Raw genomic sequence first — 24686 nt, forward strand, 5'->3', positions numbered from 1 at the left:
AATTTTGTTCAAAATGAACAAAAATAATTGTGTGTGAAGGTAGAAACACTAGAGATCTTTGAGGCTATTCTCCAAAGATCAGTTTCCTATTCATTAAAGGGGTATAATCATATTCATACCAATGACCTTCAGGAAGGATTGCTGGGCTTTGTAAGCCTTTAAAGTACCAGATAGATATGAGATATTGTAATTATTACTATTATAAATATGTCTAGAAGGAAAAAGCAGAAATTATACTTATTAAGGATGCACAGGTCTTTTTGGTATGCTTCTTTAAAACTTAAATAAATATCAACACACTGTACCATAAATGAAATTAAAGACTCTGTCCCTTTAAAAAATTTATAACCCAAATACAGCCAACAACCCCAACACACACAAAAGAATGTTGGCAAAGCATGATGACCAGGACTATACAGTATTGTTACATGGGCCACCTGCAGAGATTGAAGTACAAAGGCCTACCTATTGTGGATTTAATGTGCAACGTGAACAACTCTGTGATTCATTTTCTTCACCTGTGATGTGAGAATAAAAATGCTTGCTAGCCTTATAATAGGTTGTTGTAAAGTGATTCGCCATCATCCTCATAGAAATGAAAGCCCATCTTTTTTAGTCCCAAGCCACAGTGGATAAACTTCTGGACTTAGAATCAAGATGACTTTAGAATAAATCCTTCCTCAGACATTTGCTAACTATGGGCAAGCACTTAACCTCTTTTAGCTTTAGTTTCCTCATCTGTAAAATAAGGGATAATACTAGGACTTTCTTTAGAAGTTGCTGTAAGTATCAAATTCTATACTCATACATATATTCATGGTGATTCAAAAATCTTAGTGACATTTTAAGCTATTAAAACTACGTATAAATATATTCATGTACATATATATGCTATGATATATATAGTATTATTTATAATGTAATATTTGTCAAATCTATATATAATATTTTTGTGTGATACATTATTTGTATATAAACTAAGATATATAACAAATCATATATAGATAACTTTTATAACAATATACAAGGGGTGGCTAGGCAGCATAGTGGATAAAGCACTGGCCCTGGAGTCAGGAGTATCTGGGTTCAAATATGATTTCAGACACTTAATTAATTACCTAGCTGTGTGGCCTTGGGCAAGCCACTTAACCCCGTTTGCCTTGCAAAAACCTAAAAAAAAATTTAAAAAAATATACATATTGGATTGTGGTTTAGTCATTTTTCAGTCATGTCTGACTCTTCATGACCCCATGGAGATTTCCTTAGCAAAGATACTGGATACCATTTCCTTCTCCAAATCATTTTAAAGATGAGGAAACTAAGGTAAACAGGGTTAAGTGACTTGTCCAAGTCTAAGAGCAGATTTAAATACAGGAAGTTGAATCTTCCTGACTTCAGACCAGATCTCTCTCCACTGCTTCACCTAGCTTCACCATATTGCTATATGTTATACATTAAACCTATAATATACTCTATTCATTGCATTATTATATATTGTATTTGTATATGTTTTATTTGTATATATTATACATTATAAATATTCAATCATTTAAATATTGCCACTGGACCTCAATGACTCAGGAATAGAGAGTGAAGCTCAGAACTTTTTGCAGCTCTGTCTCACTTAAATAAATCCAATTCATGTGAAAATCAAGATGTTACCCCATGATGTCATTGTACCCCTCTGAAAATGAAGGATGAACGGGGCAGCTAGGTGGCGCAGTGGATAGAGCACCGGCCTTGGAGTCAGGAGTACCTGGGTTCAAATCTGACCTCAGACACTTAATAATTACCTAGCCATGTGGCCTTGGGCAAGCCACTTAACCCCATTGCCTTGAAAAATCTAAAAAAAAAAAATGAAGTATATTACAAATATTATTTATGACCTTTATAGTGATTATATGTATGATAAATGCATATTTTATATATACATAATATGCATAATCCTTTGCAAATCTTATATAAAAATTAACTATTATTATGAACCATTACCAATATTCTGCTATTTTTGAATATCACAAGACATGAAATAGTCTCCAAAGAATTTAAACTTCCATGGAGAACAATGGAAAACATAGGGTCAATGAGAAACTTCAAAGAACACCAGAAGCAAATGAAGTCATCAAGAAAAAGTTTTGACAGGAAGAAAAGATAGACTAGTCATGTGGTGATGGCAAGGAATGACAGATACAATCAAGTCATGTTGCAAATACAGCTGAGACCATTGAGGAGTCAAGAAAAATCAAAGAAGACTTCCAGACTAGTGAGTGGACATCCTACATCAGATTTGAGGTACTGTGAGCAAGAATCACACACACAGCATGAGCAGACGTGGGTGGATTTTGATCTATATTGTTGAAGGGAACTTTCAGATCAGTGAGATCAGTGACTCCCTTTGAATAAAGTGATTCACCAACATAACTACTTAGATGATTTTCTTCATAGAATTTTAGGTTCTATAATAAGAGAGGCCTTTTAATAACTTAAAAAAAACACTGAGGTATTTCAGATCCTGACTCCTATAAATTCATTTCTTTAAAGATGGTAAAAGCACATCCTGTGTCAACATGTGGATGAGTAATATGCACCTGTTCTCTTGATGTACAAGTTAAATATGAGTCAGAGGCCTGCAAAATTATTAAAATGGTTGGGTGCAATCAACCAATAGTTTGTTCCCAAAAGTATTTCACATACTTAGAAACACTACTTATTTCAATCTTTTAAGCATAAACAAGGTAATCACTTCCTGTGAAATTTCATAACCACTGAAATCTAGCATCCAGCAATCCTGCCAATGCATTACTAGGAAAAGAAGCAATCAGTTAAAAGGGTAAAAGTATAACTTGGTACAAGTAGAGTCAGATAATTAGCTTATATAATACATGAGCCAACAGATCTGAGGTTTTATTTCTTCCATTAACATTAGTTTGCCTTCTAGTCTTGGGAAAATAGCTTTTCTTAGTTTCAATTCTCCCCACTAAAAGTTTATGGCAATAATTATCTACCTAGCTTTACACTTTTATGGTGCCTTTTATCATCTTATAATATTTAGATGTTCAGACAGAAGTTTTAGATTAGGAGAAAAAAATAGATGAAAAAGATTATCTTACCTTGAATCAATGCTTCAGTCATTTCAGGCTATTGTTAATATTGATCATATGTAACATTATATGTGGGAATATTAGTTCTTGATATTTCTGAAAATAAGTTATTTCACTGTACCAAACCAGCAACTTGCTTTGCTGGAATTTAAATTATACAATATTATGACAAAGGTATTACAATAGTTAAGTCTAGTGCCTGGATCAGTTAATGATTGACTGACAAGTCCCACAATGTGTACAGTCACATAGTGTGATGTACAAAAAGTTCAAGAGACAAGAGTTCTGAGTTATTAGCAATCATTTTATTAATTACATCTAGTGAATAATTAATAAAAGGATCACTTGGCCATCTCTTGTAAACCAAAGACCAATCAACACTAATATGTTCTTAGAATAATGGGTCCTCCCAAGGCTAGAAATCAACTCTGATTGGTTAACAAGTAATGAGAGAATTAATATTATAATGAGAAATGGGCTTACTCTAATGAGGGTTTGTGGGATATGACTTTGATCATTCAGTCTTGGACAAAGAGACTTATCTGTACCTATACCACCCCACCTAAGATTATCTTGTCAAAAGAGAAGATCCACTTCCACCAAGATTTGTCTGATTTTTACCCAGTGGGTTGGAATCCACCATTTCACGTAAACTAGAATTTATCTTTTGATCAGATATGAGTTTTACCAGTTGAGTGAGTTCTTGCCCAATATTTCATCTTATCAGCTCTGCCCTTCAAAAGCTGGCCAGTTGGTTAGTTCTTGTCCTTTGTTATTGAAGTAGAACAAAACAACATCACTATGTTTGAGACAAATTATGGTGTATCTGACTGTGACCAGACCAATATGAGCTTGGAATGCTCTACCAAAGGTTGGGCACAAATAGTTCATGTGAACACCTGAGGAGGGTACTCTAAACTTACATATGTCATGTTTCCTTTGAGCTGCTTCAATTCTGTCTTCCTCAAAGAGTGTGGCACCATCACTGATGGGGGCACACCATGCTGGGTGGCCCTATGCCAGTGTCTCCCATGCTGTACAATCAATTCTAAAGTTCTTCAATGAGACCTTCAAGATATCTCAGCTAGATAACCTACAAAGATTGATTTCTGAATGAAAAAATAGGAAGGGAAAGAACCTCAATTCTAGTCCAATGATCTGTTATTAACAGAAGAGAGAGAAATAATCATTTCTCTCATTACTAAAGTATTAGAATGCTTTATAAGGTACATGGAACATTAACATAACAAAAGAATGCCACTATTATTCCTTCTTTTTTATTGTTACAGTAGCTTCTGGGTTTTTAAAAATAGTTTTCTTGACATTTTTATTTTTTTGTTTATTTTTATTTTCTTGATTTAATTATCTATACTAAATTTCTAAATGCTTTGCCAAATAGGGAATAAGTTATGGTAGGTTCTGCTGTATTGAAAAGCTTTGAAGTATTGTCCCAGATACAGACTTTCTCTAGAAAAAAAAGACTAATTTAGTTGAGGATAAAGTGGCTCATCCTTGGTATGTAGGCCACCAAGTAATGATTTCTTTAGTCATAACAACCCTTGAAATGAAAAATGAAAAATGAATGTCAGTTTCCTAAGCCCGCTTACAATTCAGTAGTGATGGTGGCAAAGGGAAAAAAATAGGGACAAGGGTTGTAAGGGTTCTAAGAAATACATTATCTTTAGATATTTTACAGTCATTAAAAGCTAATATTCTATTTTAGCCAGATAAGACACAGTTAATTAAGAATATTGCTAATATTTTAAGATATGGGATACTTGTCTAATGATCAATGAATTGATGAAGTATGTGATTGAATGGATGAGCATGACTGGAGCAGCAAGTGGCAGCTAGGTGGCATGGCAGATAGAGCATAGGTCTTAGAATTAGGAATATTCATCTTCATGAGTTCAAACTCAGCCTCAGACACTTACTAGTTTTGAGATGCTGAGCAAAAGACCTAACCCTGTTTGCCTCAGTTTTAGTATTTGTAAAATAACCTGGAAAAGGAAATAGAAAACCACTCCAGTCTCTTTGCCAATAAAACCCTAAGAGGGGTCACAAAGAGTCAGACAACCTAAATGACTCAACAACAACAAATGATTGAAAGTATTGTAACATATAAATACTTGACATTCTCAATGTAAAAAGCCTCAAAAGACATAGTAAAGTTGTTGATACATGGAAAGACAGTTCACAGTTCTGAAAATGAAGAAGTTTATAAGGTCAGTTTCCAAAGAAATATACAGTACCCAAAGAAACACTATTTCATAGATTATGTGATTCTCTTACCTTGGAAAAGGAACATAAGCAAAAGAGATCAAAAGTTTCCCAAAAAATATGGCATCAGGAGTCATTAGGAAGTGGTATTTTAAAAAAAAGTCATGCCAAATTGTTTTTTTTAATTTTAGAAGAAATATTACTTGGAACTGAAAAATTAACAAAATCATCAACTTATAATCAGAAGCTACATGCCTGTATGTGATAGATGCTGGCTTCAAGAAAAGAATTTGAAAGTTCTGGATGTGGCAGGCAACAAATAAAACCACACATGTGTACACACACACACACACACACACACACACACACACACACACATTCATCAACCCACCCCACTCACATTATCTCAACAGGAAACAACTGGTTACTGATGAGGAAATCATTTCAAAATCAGCTATTTCTGTGCAACTAGAACATTAACTAGCCAGAGAAAAGGTCAAAATGAACACAAAATAAGAATGAAAATAGGAAATTAAGAAGGCATCATGCGCAAATACAATAGATTTTCTCTTGCCTGTCTGACCACTTCTAGAGTTTGGGGGTTATTTTTTTGGTTTTTTTAGCTGGCTCATCATTCTTATAATGCCTCCCAATTGTAAATGTGCCCCTTGGCTCTGTCAAGGGCTGCCTTCTCTCCTCTCTTTCTGAATTTTCTCTCATAGTGAATTTACTAGCTCCCTTTATCTCTGCAGATGATTTGCCAATCTATCATCAAGCACTGGTCTCTTTACTGTATTCAAAAAAGTAACTTATTGAACATTTTAAATTGGATATTCCAGAGACATCTCAAACTCCTTTTATCTTGAGAATCAAAAATAAACACCTGTTTGGTTTTTAAAGTGCTTCACAGTATATCTCATTCTATCATTTCAGTCTTCTTATAAATTATTTTTCTCTCTAGTCATTGTTTAGTTGTTTATAACTCTTAATGACCTATTTTTGGGTTGTCTTGTCAAAAATACCAAAATGGTTTATCATTTACTTCTCCTGCTCATTTTACAGAAAAGAAAACTGAGGCAAACTTGCCCAGGTCACAAAACTAGTAAGTTGTCTGAGGCCAAATCTGAAGTCAGAAAGATGAGTCTTCCTTATTCCAAGCCCTGTGTTCTATCCATAGTGCCACCCAGGTTTCTTTATTCTTCTCTACTCACCCCAGTAATCCATCCAATTTCTTGTTCATCACACATAATTCTCCATCTTCCATCTCTATACTTTTTTTATAAAACTAATTATTCCACTTGTCTGGACTGCTTTCCTTCACCTCTTCCTCTTAGAATCTCTGGCTTTCCAGAGGAATGCCCTAATGAGAATTCCCCTCTTTCCCTAAAGGAATCTTGAGATTTAATACTATGCTCTAACCTGAGATTAGAAATAAGAGTTGTCTGAATATTTGAAAGAGATTAATTTCTAGCCTGCAAAATTAGAATGAACAGCTTTATAATTTTATCCTTTCACCCACACTTGGGCTTACTGCAGATGCTTTACAATTCATCCTGTTGGCATAGTTGCCACAGAAAAGCATTTTAATTGGTAACTTTCTACCCACTTTGTCACCTTTTCCACCTACCCTTAGTAACTTTTATTTTCTTATAAAAACTTACGATCAGGGCAACTAGGTGGCGTAGTGGATAAAGCCTTGGAGTCAGGAGTACCTGGGTTCAAATCCGGTCTCAGACACTTAATAATTACTTAGCTGTGTGGCCTTGGGCAAGCCACTTAACCCCATTTGCCTTGCAAAAACCTAAAACACACACACACACACACACACACAAACACACACTTACAATCACCCCTGATTTCTCATTCATTCACATTACTCACTTGGGAGGCTTCTGAGTCCACCTTCTGAGAGGTCACGCAAGTACAGTGTCAGTAAAATGTCATTTTGACTACTTGGTTTATCCTTTTCTTACCACAGTTTAACATTATCTTATGAACTTAGACCCATTTCTATTGAGAACAACAGATCAGATTTCCGTTCCATGTTGGAGCCTTCTCACTCCAGGATTTTTTTATTTCTGGCATATTGCAAGGAAGTCCAGACTCCTCTAGGATTCTGTGTATTTAATAATTTCTTCTATCTTGCATTAATTAGCCTCTATCTTTATTCACTGGAGTTGCCTTCTAATAGACCTCCAGGGACACACCTTCAAGCCAGCCTAGCATTTGCACAATGCCTTTTAAATCTAGAGCTAGAGTTGAGAGCAATTGTCATAGCTTCTCTTTGGCTAAAAATAAAACAGGATGAGAAGGATGCTTATTTGAGAAATAAGTTTTTTCTTCAAAACTAACTGTAAGACAGCTAAGTAGGTCCTAGACAAAATTGATTCTTGTAACAAGTACAATCAAGGTAAAAATGAACTTTTTTGCAAAGAGCCATCAAAAAGTCCCATTCACCGACCCTGCTTCTTCCAGTCAAATTGTTTAGTTATCAATGAAGCACTAAAAATCTTTGGCTAAATGAGTATTGCACTAGTTGGTCATCTTTTCATGCCACTTAAACCTGAAAAGCAAAGAGGGAAGGTCCACTCTCATCTGAATCATAGAGTCAAACAGCTGTGAGCATAGGATGGCTCTGGAACCTGCTGGAGGCAGAAAGGGAAATCTGACCTTTTTGGGGTAACCTTCATAGACAAGCAAGCATTTAAGCTGGCAGTCTTGAATACACAAGTAATTTAATTAATAGTTCAATGTTAGCTCAGAGCTTTCTCCAATTCTAGACTGACCTTTAATTTCAATGAGGCCTAATTTTAAAATGCATATACATTTATATATAGCTATAATACACATATAAAATCATAAACCAAGGGCTTGGAAAAAGGCACACACTCAATAGCTTTGAAATCTAAGCTATGAGAACAGAATCAGGTGTGTTCCAAATACTTCTGTCTTAAAACACCTTTGAAATATTGTAACTGAAGAACAGAAACATGTTGAATTTTTTAAAAATGATTTCTTATAAAAACATTGTAAAAAAACTTTTACATGTCTGTCTAATCCTATATTGTTTAGGAAATAAGTTCAAGCAGAGTTTATTGAGTGAGGGAAAATGCTCTTTTCCCTTAACAGTGAAAAAATAGATTTTAGTAAATAAACACATCTGTTGATAGTATTACCCAATAAAAATGAAATGTTCTAAGCAGAATGGAACATGAAAGTTTTCAACTTACTTTTAAAATGCTATCATTCATGTAATATGTACTGAAGGATAAAATTATTTTCACCTGAGTAGTATCTGTGTTTATTTTTAAGGGGAAAATGTCATTTGTGCTGGTAGGTTGGAGGGAAACAAGTGGGTAAGAAACCAATCTGAATCTTTCCAAAGAGTCAAAGACACTTTCCTTTTTGTGAATGTTTCCGGGTAATTTTCTGTTTGAGACCTGTATAAGGACATCAATTTCTTGTGTTCAAAAAGAAAGGACTTAAGTCTCAAGTATACAGCATCATGATAAGAATGGGCAGAGAAGCAGGAGAAGCCATTTTTCTTCATATATTAAAAGTGCTCAGTATATGATTGTCATATATTAAATTTATTTTTTACCTTAAGCAAAAAAAAAAAAAATCTCTGGCTTTCTTCAAGATTAACTATCCTTAAGAGGCCCTTCTCAGATCTCCTAGTTGTTGGTGTCTTCACCTCTAAGCTTACTTTAATATATTTTATTTATATCATATTTATATTATATATATATATAAATATATGTGTTTTCATCTCTTAAGGTAAACTTCTTGATATGAGCAATGGCTTTAACTTCTGTATTTTACTGTTGATATTGAGTCATTTCATTCTTGTTCAACATGTATATCTCTAATGTTTATCAAAGTACTTAATATAAAGTATTTACTTAATGATTGTATGTTGATTGACTAACTAATCACATTTTCCTATAGAAGGTTAATGAACATGAAAATAGTCACCATAAGAAAGAATGAAAAAGAACCCTGAAAGCCTCAGCAACAAATACTTGAACTCCTCAAAAAGAGGAAAGAAATGGTAGCCAAGAGAAATACCAAATTAGATTATAAATTAATTTGCAAAATGTTCCTAGGATCTTTGATCTAGAATTTGAAGAAAACTTAAAGGTCATTTAGTCTAGTCCTTTTACTTTATAAAAGAAAGAACTAAGAGCCAAAGATTGTAAGTAATTTGTGCGCAGTCACATTGCTAGCAAGAGATTTGAACTTCCAACCAGCCTTCCAAAACAATAGAGAATGGGGGGAGAATGAGTATACAGAAAGCCTTATCGTAAGACATCAGTAAGATGGATTATCTTGATTATAATGGATGATAAAATATTAATTAAAAAATAAAGGATATTTGTCATCATTTCTTCAAAAGTCAGAGACCCTATCACACAAGACCTAATGTAGAATAAACATAGTAGTTACTTGTACATGGTTAACAGCAATCTTGTACAATGATCAACTGTGAATAACTTAGCTTCTTAGCAATGCAATGATCCAAGACAAAGGATTCATCAAAGCATACTACTTTTCACTTTTTCATGGGTTATTGTTGCTCTTTTTTTAATCTGTTTTCTTTCAAATGACTAATGTGGAAAAAAATGGAAGTCAGATAAGGAAAATAAAAGAATAGTAATCATTATTGAAATGAAGTCAAAAAGAGCACCCAGACCATGAACACACAGAAGTCCATCTATATAATTTTTGAAATCCTTAAGGGACCAATCTCAAGATTTTTGAAAGAAGGGAGGAATCTAAATGATCAGAAAAAAAATTATCATAGACAGTAACACAACTTCCTAAAGACCCTTGAGAGACAAAACTAACTGTAAGACAGCTAAGTAGTGAAATAGGTAAGAACACTTTTCTTGGAGTCAGGAAGCACCTCCTTAGACACTTACTGACTGTGTAGACCCCGAGCAAGTCATTTAAGCTCCCTATCATCAGTTTTCTGATCTATAAAATTAACCTTCAAGAACATATATACATATATATATACGTATATGTATATATATATACGTATATATATATATATATATATATATATATATATATATATACACACACACATATATATTTTAGGAGAATGATCTGTAGACCATATCTTCATAGGGAAGAAAAGGGGACATGTATTTATTAAGTGGGCAGTTAAGTGGCAAAGTAGATGGAGTCTACTTGGAGTCAGAAGGACTGATCTTCCTGAGTTCAAGTCCAGCTTCAGATATGTTCTAACTATGTGACCCTGGCCAAGTCATTTAACTCTATTTGCCTTAGTTGCTCATCTGTAAAAATGAGCTGGAGAAGGAAATGGCAAATCACTCCTGTATCTTTGCCAAGAAAACCCCAAATGGGGACACCCAGAGTCAGACATGACTGAGAAACAACTGAACTACAGTCATGGAAACAGAGGCAGAGATTAAATGATAAACTAATATCTAAGGATTCCACCTAGTTGCCACTCTTATTTAATTGGCCAAAATGTATTGAGAACACAAGACCACATTGTGGCTCTTATAAGTGCATTACAAAAGCAATTCTACTCCATAAAGGTGCCTCCTAAGCATATATTAATATCATCTAGGATTTTTAATAATCCTCTAATTATCAATAACAAGAGAAGTAAGAAACAGAATGACATGTACTTGACAAAAGTGCTTGTCACTGTCATAGATGTCTGTGTAATCTAAATGATGAAAAAAAATTTTGGTGTTCTAACATTAATAGACTCATAACATCACTGAGAATATATTGGTAGCAAAAATGCATTCTTTTTTACTATGCAACTTTCCAAAAGTCATACAGTCAATTTTTTATCTTTTATTCACTTCTAGGCTCAGTTAGTTGTCAATCATGAGTCCCCATCTGATATATATGTATATATATAAATATATTTACATATTCATATATATAGTATATGTGTATACATGTATATATTGATGGACTAACCCATTAGACTATACAATTGATATCATTATGTGGGTGATAGGTACCTCACTCTTTTTCCTAATTGAATTTATAAGGACAAATACTTTTGAGTGGACAAAGAAAATTATGTGTAGAAATTCTGGAACATTATTCAATCACAAGTATCATCCCCAAATAGAAGCATCTACTATTCTATTTTATTCATTTAGATGTCTTCAATGATGGTAAAATGCAGGATATTAATCAAAATTATTTGTGTTTAGGAAGATAAATGAGATCTCCTTTACTTCAATTCTTCATCCTTTTGTACTTGATACTTAACTAAAACCTGCCTACATCACCAAGAACCTCTCCTTTGCCCTCCATTAAGTATCACTGATTTTTTTTCAGTCTAGAGCTTTTTACTTATACACAATTTTAATTCATCAGAAATCATGGTGTTTCATGTATCACCCATATAGTTGGGTCTTAACAATTAGACTCATTTCTCCCTCTATTGCTTTTTGCTATTTGACAAGGTAATACTGCCTTGGAAGTCATAGGAGCTGAATTTGAATAACAACTCCTCTAGTCAGTGTATGACCCAAAAAAAGGAGTGAAAGGAAGAGATATCTGATGGTCCTGAACAAATGCTTCTTGACCAAGTACTCAAGTTCTGGACTAATGGCCAAACAATGTTTTTTGTAACATTGTTAAATATTAACAATGCAATTGTTAACAACCTGAGAAAGAAAAGTTTATAGAACAATAATAAAACAGAATGAGAGGTCATGTGAGAGGTTTGTGATCCTGATTAGTGGGAATATTCACAATCACATAATATAAATCCTCTAAATCCCTGAAGTAGCACTTCTTCAGGGACAGATAAATGGTACTTATAGATAAGAGTACTAGATTCAGATTCAGCAGGACCTGAGCTCAAATTCTGATTCAAACATTTACTAGGTCTGTTACCAGGGGCAAGTCACTTAACTTTTCTCAGCCTCAGTTTTCTAATCTGTAAAATGGGGTCAGTGATAGCACCTATGTGTTAAAGTTATTGTGAAGATCAAATGAGATAATATACGTAGAACACTTTAAAAATAAATCTCTGTTAGGGTGGCTAGGTGGTGCAGTGGATAGAGCACCGGCCCTTGAGTCAGGAGGACCCGAATTCAAATCCCGCCTCAGACACTTAGTGATTACCTAACTGTGTGGTCTTGGGCAAGCCACTAACCCCATTGCCTTGCAAAAAAAACTAAAAAAAATAAATAATTCTTTACCTAAATTCTGGCTATTAAGTACTGGTCAAAGTAATATGAATATTATAGATTGGTGTTTTTGGCTTTCTTCCCTTTAGAGTTCTTGGATTAGGTTCTTCTCCATCCTGCAAGCCCCAGCACTTGATCATATTACTTTCTGGGAATGCTATCTGCCTCACAATTTACAAAATACTGATTTGTAAGCTGGAATAGTCTATAATAGAAGTCAATTAAATTTAAGAAGTAATATGATAGTGGCAAGGTACCTGAGTGGTGCCTTGGATAGAAGGTCAAGACTGAATTCAGGAAGACTCATTTTTCTGAATTCAGCCTCAGATACTTACTAGGCAAGTCACTTAACCATTTGCCTCAGTTCTTCATCTGTAAGATGAGCTGGAGAAGAAAAATGGCAAACCATTCCAATATCTTTGCCAAGGAGTCAAACTGAGCAACTGAAAATGACTGAACATGTTAAGTTGCTGAATTTGATGGGTTTGAATCCCACCAGGACAGTGATTAGCGAGGAAGCTAGGTGGTGCAGTGGATAGAGCATCAGCCCTGGAGCCAGGAGGATCTGAGTTCAAACCTTACCTCTGACATTAGTTTCTTACTATTTGTATGATCTTGGGCAAGTCTCTTGTCTTCATTTTTCAATCAAAAAAAGGAAAATAATATGATGTGATTCTGGTCACATTACTTAGCAACTATTTCAGTCAACAAGCATTTATTAAGTATTTGTTATATATGAGGCATGGTAAAAAGTATTGGGGGTGTAAAGAAAGACAAACAGATGGCCTTTGCCCTCAAGTAGCTTACATTCTAATACATGAAGCACTAAATATAAATCCATGTACATCCAAGATGAATACAAGGTTGATGGGAGATACCCTCTCTAGATCTCAATTTCATCAATTACAAAAATTGCACAAAAAGTACCCCAAAATGAGCAACTTGCTTCACAGAGCTGTGGTGAGGATGAAATAAAACAATGGCTGTAAATTGCTTTAAAAACGTCCTGTGCTAATGTGAGATCAAATTGCACATCTTAAATATAGAACCAGGCAAAAGGAAATTAAGTGTCCTTGAGGGAGGATAGTCATCGGAATACCTTTTTCCACTTGAAGGTTAATTCTCATTCCACAGATATTTCTGTTCAAAGAACCCAGAAGGAAACAAACATTTTCTGAGTAATTGATGGAAATGCAGCAGTAGTATCCCAAGATCCTCTTATTTGAAAATATACTCTGCTGATCATCAGAGCTTTCTGTTTGCATTTTCAATTAAAATATCCCCCCTTTCTCCTTTCAACATACTTTCAAAATGTTATAATCTCTGTGTTTCAAGCTTGGCAAATATACATAGAGGTAACACTTCACCCAACAAAATAAGAACCATCCCCTCCTCCCCCCCCAAAAAAAAGAAATTCATTTCTAAAGTTGAAACAATTTGCCAAATCTAACAAGATGACACATTATACAGATGGATGCAAAGACCCAAACTTGGTTTCCAAAAATGTATAGAGTTGGAGGATGGTGGCTACCCACATGGAAAGTTATGGTGAATGAGAAGGAAGCATATTTTAGATTTAGAATGAAAGAGTTCATAGCAAAAGAATGATGGAGGTGAACAGTCCTATCCTTATTGAATTTTGTTGTCATCAGATCAGATCTGAAGTACCATGTGTGAAAGTTATATATAGAACATAACCCTAAAATGTTCCATTTTGCAAGTGAAGAGATGGATAAGGTATAGTCAAAGCATGAGGGTAACATGACTCCCTCCCCCTCCCCCTCCCTCTCATTTCCACCCTCATTCAACTCTTTAGATTTTGAGCTCCTTTAGAGCAAGGACTGCCTTTGCTTTCCCTCAAATCCCCAGAGCTTAACACAATTCTTCACCCATAGCAGATACTTAATAAATACTTTTTGACAAACTGACTAGCATTATAACCTCATCTATGTTCCTATCTTATGAATATTATGTATATTATAATTCCTATACTTCATAATCAGATTAGACATACTGAACAATAGCTTTTGTTTTGGTATTTTGCTTTTTGAAAGTAATTTTATTGATATTTTTCTTTTAAAAATAATTACATTTTCCAACATGTCTTACCTCCTCCTCCCAAAGAGTCATCTCTCATAACAAAGAATTTTAAAAAGATGATGGGGAAAAGTTAAGCAAGACTAACCAACATATTGATTAAGGCTGACAGTATTCACAGGGTTCTTTAATTTTAGTACTCAGCCTCTACAAAGAAACATTTCTTTTTCTATTTTTAGGTCCAAACTTGGCCATTATAGCATTAAGTTTAGTCATATTTTAGTCATCTCTAACTTTTCATACCCTATTTGAGATTTTCTTGGCAAAGATACTGGAGTGGTTGGCAATTCTAATCTCCAGTTCATTTTACTGATAAGAAACCAAGGCAAACAGGGTTAAGTGACTTGTACAGAGTTAAACAGTTAATATGAGCCTGGGACCAGATAGAATTCAGAAAAATGAATCTTCCTGACTCCATCCCTACCATTGTTGTATTCATAATATATATATATATATATATATATATATATATATATATATATAGTTTTCTAATTCTATTTACTTCATTTTAGATCAGTTTGTATCAGCTTTCCCATGTTCCTATAGTCATCATTTCTCATAATATAGTAATATTTCATTTATATTCAAGTACTACAACCATTTAATCATTCCCCAATTGAGCATCTACTTTGTTTCCAATTCTTTGCTACTACAAAAAGTGCAGCTACTTATATTTTGAACTTTTCTTTTTGTTACTGACCTCCCTGAGATAAATACTTAGCAGTGGAATTTCTAGGTCAAAAGTATAGACATTTTATTTATTTTATCTGAATAATTCCAAATTGCTATCCAGAATCATTAGACTAATAGTTTCATCAGCCCTATATTAGGGGAAACTAGGTGGTACAGTGGATATAACACTGGCCCTGGAGTCAAGAGGACCTGAGCTCAAATATGACCTCAGATATTTAATAATTGCCCAGCTGCATGACCTTGGGCAAGTCCCCAAACCCTATCGCCTAGCAAAAATTACCCCTAAAAACTATATATTTGTATATACCTATCTTTCCATAATACTTCCAATGTTGAGTAGTTCCATCTTTTGTCATCTTAATTTGCATAGTATGAGGTGAAATCTCAGGGTTGATTTGCTTTGCTTACTGTTACTGATTTGGAACGTTTTTCATATAATCACTAATAGTTTGCAGTTGCTTTAAGAATGTTTGACAATGCAAAATATTTTAATGCATCAGGTGGAATTAATCCATGAGTTTTTAAAATTAATCCATGACTTTTTTTTGTTTTTTGTTTTTTTTTGCAAGTCCTGACTCCAGGACCAGTACTCTATCCATTGCGCCACCTAGCCACCCCAATCTATGACTCTTTAAAAGTAGTAAGCTATTTAAAAATCTCTTCAAACATGCAGGTTTTGTTGTTTATTTTTTAATCTGTATGTTCATAAGGAAGCTCCCTACATTTTGCTACCTTTTACTACTTTTTTTAATCAGGAGAAATAAATGAGTCTACTTATTTTGAAGAGGATAAATTTCCCATGTGATCAAATACACAGGGATTCCTCCTATTAATCAATATGCAAAATAGACACAGAAGAATTATATATGATATATAAAATATGGACTTAGTGGCAGACCACATTCTATCACCAAAAATAGCTCTGTGAAGAAATACTCATCTCTAGGTTAGCTACAGAGTGATTTGTATTTCTCCTTAATTCCATTTCATTCACTACTTGTTGCTATTCATCTTTCATTTTCAAAGAGGACCAATGACATATACAGTGTGTCCTACTGTGACTGAATAGTTCAATATGCACCCAGAAGGCTCATTCAGCAAATATTTCTTGAATATCCACTCAATAAAAGATATTGTGTTTAAATGTTGTTATTGTCTGTCCCTTGTTTTTGAAGAGGATCAATGATATCATCAGATGGTGTCTTGACTTGTTCATGATTTAAGTGAGGCAAAACTGTGCAAAATCAACAACCTCACTGTCTGTCATTGAATTCCAGTGGCAAAACAAAAATCAAAATGAATTGTCTAGGATATAGTGGATGATTTTGGCAAATTTAATGTCTCACCAAGCTCTAAGAGTTCCTCAGCAACTACTTCAACTACCTTCAATGGCCATTGTAACAAATTGTTCTTATCCACACAATCTACCAGGGGAAATATTCACATATTTAGAGTAGACATCCCCTAACTCAACTACAGGTTGGAAGCCAGTCAGTTACCCTCAACTTGGGTTAGCCTGGTTCAGAGATGGTTTTACCAGGGTGTGTCTACTCCACATACTACAGCTTTTTAGTGTCACAAATGAAAGCTGAGGGACAGGTGAAAATAAAAGTGGACGATTAATCTTCAAGAAAATGACAATTATAAGCTTTTTAAGACTTCAGCTTGGGGGCGGCTAGGTGGTGGTAGTGCAGTGGATAAAGCACAGGCCCTGGAGTCAGGAGTACCTGGGTTCAAATCCGGTCTCAGACACTTAATAATTACCTAGCTGTGTGGCCTTGGGCAAGCCACTTAACCCCATTGCCTTGCAAAAACCTAAAAAAAAAAAAAAAAGACTTCAGCTTGTTTTGTTCCAAAAGCTACATTCATTTAAGTGGACCATCTCTGAACTCACAGTTTTCAATATAGTCTTTCTCAATCTTGTCTTGCAAACTTTCTCCTAACATGAAAGCTTTTCTTTTTAATGCTGCTACTCTACCAAAACAATTGTAAGACTTATGAATGACTCATGAAACACTACAATCTCCTTCCAAAAATGTAAATTATCATTCAGTGGCAATGAAGAGGTGACCTGTCATGTAAGAAGGCTTCAATATTTAACAAATTATTATCTGTGAACAGGAACTAGAATAAAAGACTTCATCCACAGAAATAGATAATTATAAAAACTTTATATTTAAAGGTAGTTTCAATATTTTTATAAGATTTTGAGTTCTACATTTTTTCTCCCTCCCTCCTTTCCCTCTCATCTCCCTATGAAAGCTAGAGATTTGATATGTATTAAACATAAACAATCAATCATGTTATAAGGAAATAGATATATCTCTCCACACTTACCCAATCCATCCTCTTTCCACCATCTTGCAGTGCCACCACCATGGTGCGCATGAATGTCCTGGCAGATGCTCTCAAAAGCATCAACAATGCAGGAAAGTGAGGAAAATGCCAGTTCTTAACTGATGATTAAGCATGGTTACATTGACAAATTTGAGATCATTGATGATCACAGTTCAGGAAAAATTGTTGTGAATCTCACAGGCAGATTAAACAAGTGTGGTGTAATCAGCCCCAGATTTGATGCTCAATTGAAAGATCTGGAAAAGGGGCAGAATAATCTGCTACCATTCCATCAGTTTGTGTTCACTGTGCTTACAACTTCAACCGGCATCACGGACCATGAGAAAGTGAGATAAAAACACATAGGAGGAAAAAATCCTATGATTCTTTTTCTAAGGATATAAAACCTATATACAAATAAAATGCTCCAATGGGAAAAAAGAATTAAGGAAATAGATGATTGAAAAAGGTGAATTGAATATGTGGTAATGTTCAGGCATTCAACCACATACAATACTTTGTTACCCTATTTGATGATTTCTTGGCAAAAATGCAAGAGTGGTTTGCCATTTCCTTTTCCAGATCATTTTACAGATGAAGAAACTGAGGCAAACAGTACTAAGTGACTTATCCAGGGTCACTCAGCTACTAAATGTCTGAGACTGTATTTGAACTCAGGTCTTACTGACTCCAGGGCTCTATGTACTACATCCTCTAACTGCTCATACATGATTTTAGCTGGGAATAAAAAGCATATAGTCTGTGTGCTATATGAATGTCCCTAGAATGTAAAGAGAAATTGATGAGAACCCCTAGCATATTAGACAGATTTCTGTATAAGAGTAATAGACAATCACTGCACTAGGATAGACAGTTAGAGTTGGATTGCAAGTCATATGTTTAGAAGTAAGATCATTATTGATGAGATCACAGATACATGATAATATCAATTAATCAAATATTTGTTAAACATCATCCATGGGCATGGTTCTAGACAAAATGTAAATGAAAGAAATGGAGAAAACAATTTGATAGACATGAAGACAATAGATTTACTTTTATTGCATATTTGGAATTTAAAGGCCAGATCTTGTTACCTGTACTTATCTAAGTAGTAAAACACTCCTTATCAGTTCTCCCATTCTTTTGCTACTTCACTGCATTGTTCAAATGCCATCACAAAGACAGATTATTAAATATTACTTTCTTTTGGGGGGAGAGAGGGAGGAAAAGGAGGTCAAAACCTAATATTTTATTGTTCTGGGAACTCCTAGTGAGGAAACTTATATCAAGGCACATCTATAGCTGCACTGCAACTTAGTTGCCTGTGCCATTGAGGATTTAAATGACTTTTTCATCACCACAAAACCAACATGTACCATGAACCCAGGTTTTCCTGATCCTGAGGTTAGCTATTGATCTTCTATGCTAGGTGGTGGTTTTGGATTCAGAGTCAGGAGGACTTAGATTCAAATCATTTAAACTCTATCTTCTTCAGTTCTCTCATCTGTTAAAGGGAGGGCAATAATAGTCATTTCACAGGCTTATTGCATGGATCAAATAGTTGGTATAAAATGTTCTTTGGTGGTGGTGTCTTACTCTTTGTGACCCCATTTGTGGTTTTCTTGGCCAAGACTAGAGTGGTTTGCCATTTTCTTCTCCAGTCCATTTTACAGATGATAAAATTGAGGCAAACAGGGTGAAATAATTTCAAGAATCAAACAAGTGTTAAATATCTGAAATCAGATTGAATTCAGGATAATAAGTCTATGTGACTCCAAGCCCAGAACTTCATTTATTATGCCACCTACCTGCCCTTAAATCAATTCATCTAGTCAAGTCAACAAGAAAATATTAGGTTTTTACTGTATACCAGACTGCTAAATTCTGGAAATCCAAATACAAGCAAAACAAAAAGCATAATCCTTGTTCTTGGAGAGCTTAATGGGAGAAGACAACACAAAAATAGATAGCCAAAAACCTGATATGGAGCAGTGGACTGAAGTGACCTTGGGAGAGAAGTCTAAATAGTCAGAAATGGAACCAGGACAAGAATGAAGGAGTGGCTGCTTCCTCAAAATAGATGCTCTGGGAAGAACTCAGAACCCAGTTAGAAGAGGTGACTTCGGGGACAAAGGTATCTTCCAGGATGAGAAGGCTACTGGAAATTGGTAGAGAAGACTAGTGATTCAGGAATACAGCTGGGAGAGGTTCTCAATGGGAGAAGTATCCAATGACATCATCATCATCAACAATCAATTAACATTTATTAAGCATCTACTATGTGCCTGGCACTGTTCCAAGCATCAGTCATTATCATTCCATGCAGCAACATAGCATAGCTAATGAAATATAAACACAACTCATTAGAAAAAGGGTATTATTAAAGCTTCTAGAATTCCCAAATCAGCCCATAAGGGCTACAAAGACCTGGAAATGAGCAGGCATACATACAAAACAGGTCCATCTACAGATAATATGAAACATTATTTCATCTTTTAAAAAAAAAAAGAGGTTTTTGCCTTCTGTTGCCTACTGACATTCTGACAATCTGTAAATATTTTTGTACATATAGGTCTTTTTCCTTTTTCTCTGATCTCTTTGGGATATAGACCTAGCAGTGGCATTGCTGGGTCAAAGGATATGCAGTTTTATAGCCCTTTGTTCAAATTGTCTCCCAGAATGGTTGAACCAGTTTACAACTCTACCAAAAATGAATTTTCCCCAAAACCTCCAGAATTTCTCATTTTCCTTTTCTGTCATGTAAATCAATCTGATAGATGTGAGGTGTTATATCAGAATCATTTGAATTTGAATTTCTCTAATAGTGATTTGGGGCATTTTTCTTGTGATCATTAGTAGCTTTGAATCTGTCCCTTGACCATTTATAAATCGTGGAATGTCTCTTATAGGGGGAGAGAAAAAGGATCCTAAAGGTATAGCCTAGATATACCATCCTCAGCATCAGAAAAACTTGGGTTCAAGTACTGCTTCTGACACATACCAGCTGTGTAACCCTGGGCAAATAACTTAAACTCTCTGTGCCCTAGCCAGTTCTCTAAGACAAAAAAACTTCAGAGCAGATTCCCATCTGCATTAGTAAAGGAATTCTCCCTATACAGATGAATACAGAACTGAGCCAAATTATTAAATAACCTCATAGAATCACAGAAATATAGAACTAAAAGGGACCTCAGAGATCAGGCAATCCAACCCCTTTATTTTACAGATGAGAAATTATCAAGTGGTTTTACTCAAGGCCATCTAGAGAGTTTGTTGAAGAAATAGAATTAGAGTCTACTGACTCAAGTTCTGGATACTATTTATATTTTTTGGTCAATTAATTGTGTCTGACACTATTTGCATTTTCTTGGCAGTGATACTAGAATGGTTAGCCATTTCCTTCTCCAGCTCAATTTTTAGCTGGGAAAATTGAGGCAAATAAGGTTAAGTGACTTCCTGGGGTCATACAGCTAGTAAGTGTCTGAGGCTGGATTTGAGCTAAGGTTCTCCTAATCCAGGCTCTATATTCTATCTCCTAGGTCATCCAACTGACCCACTTTTCACTATATGACATTTTACAACATTGCACAATATTCCTGAAATTATATATTTAAATTAACTCTTTGTAAAAATCAATCCTATTAAATGTTCTTGAGGATGAGGGTGTGGTACAGATTATTCTTTAAAGTATCCTTTTAAATTAAAAAATCATTCCCTATTTTTTATGTAAGTCTGTTTTCAACCAGAAAACTTGTTTAAAGCAAGAAATATTGGTAATTCAGTAGGTACTGGTATCATAGAAACATGAATAGATATATGTGGACTTAACAGCCATAGATTGTATGGTTGGTAGAGCTAGAATAGGTTGATTCAGCAGATTTTCATTGGAAACTTACAGCATTGATCTAAAGACAATAGTGAAAGTTTTGTTCAGCTCAGCTTCTCTTCTTTCCTCCCAGCCCCACAACTTGGAACTACTTGAAAAAGCAAGGCCTGCATAAGCCAACAGAATTCACAGTGGAAAAGACATTTTTAAAGTCCCTCTGTGGCTAAAAAGTATTTACCTATCTTTCTCCCATCCTGTTAGCAGAACTCATCTGGGAACAAGGATTAGGAAGAATCATCAAACTAATATTGTAATTAATAAAAACATGCATATCAGTAGTGCTTTAGGTTTAAAAACACATACCTCAACTTATTTGATCCTCATAACAACCCTGGTAGGTATCTTGTCCAGCATGACGCTGCAAATGACAACTGGACAAGTCTAAGGCTGGATTTGAACACTGCAGCTATTAGCTTCCTTGACTGATTCAGGATTCCCTCTGTCCTGGTGTTAGTAATGTCTTGTAGTTTATATCCCAACTATTACTACCCTAATCCCTGTCATTCAGAACCATCATCCAAGACACAAAGCCTTTTCCCTTTATATCTTTCTCCATACTCTGTCTCCAATTAACTCAATCCTTCCCCTCTTCAGTACCTTCAACTGTGTTCTCTGAAACCTTTGCTTTATTGGAAACAAATTTGTTTGCATCATTAATCACTTTTTCTAATACTTCTTTCCGATGAAATTGCACTGACTAGATATAAATTCTCCTAATATTTTCTGATTCTCTGACCTACAAAACAGAAAATTTAAAAAAAAAGTTAATAAGGGCATTTTAATTTAATTTCTTTTTTTAACTTAACAATCTGTTTATTCAGTAAAGGTGTTATTGTTATTACTGTTATTGTCTTGGAACTCACTGGGTTTTTTTTAAACTCTCCCTGAGGTGCTTTAAAATTATTTTTCTTACATTTTAAGCTCAAGATCCCTTTTTTCCAGAGCACTTGATTAGAGTCCATCTGCCAACCTACAAAAGAGTTGAAACATTTGTTAATTAGTCCTTTTTGCTTTGGTTTTGACATAAATATAATCCGTATTCTAGTAGACTTTAAGATTTTATCATTAATTTCTATTCCTTTGCTTTAAATGTTTTTCCAATCTGAGGCAAGCTAAATTATCTGACTGGTCACATGAAATAGTTGGACTCAGATAACTTGTTTTCTGAAACTCAAACTTTTCAAAAGACATGTGGCTTATTCCTTGATTCTTTTCAACTTTTAAATCATTTTTAATATTAGACTAATTAGGATATTTACTTGATTGTCATCTTGCATTATGTAAGTGGAGACAACCACAATTACAAAGTAATCACAACGACTTAAGTAATTTTAATTCTAATAAAGTTTAGACATAATATACTTTTTTTTGTTATTCAGTCATTTCAGTTATGTCCAAATCTTCATAATCACATCTGGGGTTTCTTGGTAAAGATACCAGAGCGGTTTCCTTCTGCAACTCATTTTTCAGATGAGGAAACTGAAGTAAAATAGATTAAGTGATTTGCCTAGGTCACTAGTAAGCTACTAAGTGTCTGAGACCAGATTTAAACTATTCCTGTCTACCTACTCTACCTGTACCACCTAGCTGCCAGTAGAATGCATACTTCCCCTTTAAAGAATAGCTTAGACATAAATCATCCAAACTTAGTGTTGTCAGCCTTATTAGTTGACCTTATTTTTTCCAAGAATTTTTTTTACTAAAAAAATAAAAAATTAAAAAAATTAAAATATTGCTTGGGTTTTTTCCACTCAAATTGAGATGTTTGAAATAAAAAAAGAAACTTAATAAAGAATGGTTTGGGGGAGGCTAGGTGGCGCAGTGGATAGAGCACCGGCCCTGGAGTCAGGAGTACCTGAGTTCAAATCCTGCCTCAGACACTTAATAATTACCTAGCTGTGTGGCCTTGGGCAAGCCATTTAACCCCATTGCCTTGCAAAAACTTTAAAAAAAATAAAATAAAGAATGGTTTGATCACTTTCTTCTCCAGATACCTACTTAAGAATGCACCATTTGAAATGTAGAGGAGAGAAGCTTCTATGCTCTCTGATGTTCTGGTGACTGTGGGGATGAAAATTTTATGCTTCCCATATCTCTATTCCCCTCTTCCCTCTAAAAACTTAATTCCTTCCAATTTGGGATCAATGAGTCAAAGAATCAGATTTGATATGAGGTGAAGGAAAAGAGAAAGAGAAAAGAAATAGGTCAAAAGAAAAATTATTGCCTTAAGATAGATTCCCCATCTTTTCTGTGTTCAGGAAAAACTGGTACTAAGTTCCCTAAAAAACTTGATATTACCAGAGATGCAAGGTTGCTGTAAGAATTCTTTATTTGGGGAACTGGGAAGAATTTCATGCTGATATTTGTTTCCCCAGATCCTAACACAATATCTAGTTGTAAGATGCAGAATAACATTTATTGACTGACTGATAAAATTCCAATAAATATGAAGGGGAGGGGAGGAAATAGAACAGTGGAATAGAGATGGACACAATAGCTATAATATTCTCGCAATATACCAAGACCTATAAGTAGAATCCAAGAATCATTTTTTATCTGTTCCTATTACCTGTATCCCTCATATATCACCAAGCTAACCTAGTGTTTACATGTTTTTCAGTCAATAGACAACCTTATTATCTTCCTTCTTACCTTATTATTGTTATTATTATAAAAATAGTACATACAGCTGTATAATTTGAAAAGCACTGTACAGTGACAATAGTAACATGGAAAAGTGAAGAGAGAGCTGCCCTTAGAGTCAAGAGGATTTGAATTCAAATCTACCCTCAGACACTTACTAGCTATGTAATTCTGGGCAGAGGCCTCAATTTTCTCAACTCTAAAATGAGGATTATACAGCTCCTACCTCATAGGGTTGCTATGATGACCAACTGGGATAATTATCACAGTGTCTGTCACATAGTAACCACTCCTTCCTTCCCCAATCACACCTACACACACAGGTTGTATGAGCCTTGGCAAGTTCACTTAACATTCTCAGTGTGCTAAGCAACTCTGAGATTTGAGCAGAGAAGGTACCTGGCTTGTATTGACAGGAGTTTTCTCATGAGGAAATTCCATATACCAATGAATGCACAATCCCTATCACCAAAAATTATAATAATACATTTATATGGTACCAAGGTTTTG

The 24686-nt window shown here is 34.7% G+C and overlaps 1 protein-coding gene and 1 pseudogene across 1 annotated transcript in view; both read left to right on the forward strand.

Moving 5' to 3' along the window:
* The window catches only part of RBBP7 (RB binding protein 7, chromatin remodeling factor), a 135373-nt gene that overhangs the window by 16776 nt on the left and 93911 nt on the right, over window positions 1-24686 (forward strand). The window lies entirely within an intron of this gene.
* On the forward strand, window positions 15660-18048 carry LOC141492358 (small ribosomal subunit protein uS8-like; annotated as a pseudogene).

Source organism: Macrotis lagotis, chromosome 6 (genome assembly GCF_037893015.1).
Source record: "Macrotis lagotis isolate mMagLag1 chromosome 6, bilby.v1.9.chrom.fasta, whole genome shotgun sequence".
Classification (NCBI taxonomy): Eukaryota; Metazoa; Chordata; class Mammalia; order Peramelemorphia; family Peramelidae; genus Macrotis; species Macrotis lagotis.